Source organism: Cyprinodon variegatus, unplaced genomic scaffold (assembly GCF_000732505.1).
Source record: "Cyprinodon variegatus isolate N-32 unplaced genomic scaffold, C_variegatus-1.0 Scaffold912, whole genome shotgun sequence".
NCBI lineage: Eukaryota > Metazoa > Chordata > Actinopteri > Cyprinodontiformes > Cyprinodontidae > Cyprinodon > Cyprinodon variegatus.
Window position 1 is genome coordinate 56,110 of NW_015151365.1, and position 1,040 is coordinate 57,149.

Genomic DNA, 1,040 nt, shown 5'->3' on the forward strand with positions numbered 1-1,040 from the left:
AATACAATTATAGAGCATTCAGTATTGTAAGAAAGCCCACACTGTTTCTGAATAAATCCATTTTTGTATGAGTCAAGTCATGCTCTGTTATGCCTCTTTCCTTGTAAGTGTGAAATGTCCCATGCTCCTGAATGCACCTAGCTATCTGATGCTCGCAGATGCATCACACTGGTCTGAACGCTGTGCTGTGTAGATGTGCGTTTGATTTTTTGCTTAAGACAAAGCTTTGCAGTTTCCAAACTCACGTCGGCATCACTGTTTATTGTGGTGTGCGAATAACAAGAGACAAAGTCTTTATTTTAAATGTTGTTCATAACAGCTGTACTGGGGATGCATATCTCGGCAGGGATGCACTTTTCGGCGTAACGCCGGACTGCAGTACTATAATCCGTGACCTCTGCATTAAACCAAAGCCAAGAGTAACGAGTAACGTTTGTTTTAAAAATGTAAGGAATAGAAAGTACAGATACTTGTGTGAAAATCAAATGAGTAGAAGTCATAAGTAGGAAGAACAATATGTAATGGAGTAAAGTATAGATACCTAAAAAGTGTACTTAAGTACAGTAACGATCTATTTATACTTTGTAAACTTGACACCTCTGCTTACGACCCTATAAGCATCATGCTAGCATGGTTCCCCGCCTCCTAGTGACAATCTACGGTACTACTGCTCTCTAGGATTGAAGGAGGGAATCAAGCAAATCAAAATGGCGGTGCCCGTAACATGATCTTTTGAAGCCAGTTTATAAAATGTAGTGTTGAGAAGATTTTGATTGTTGTTTACAGTTCTTCTTCTTCTTCTGTGGCGGTTGGCAAGCAAATTACTGATGTGCATTACCATTACTACTGGAAGCTGATTATAACGAGATGAAGCGGTCTGCTCATGCGCTCTTTGTTATCCGAGAACTGAGCCATAGCTGAAACCTACTGTTGAACTAGTATCAGTTTAGCACGGTTCAGGGTTGGGCACGGTCGAGTTCCGTTTGCATGTCATTTACACCCATGGGGCAATTGAAGAATTCATCCTGAGGATATAAAAT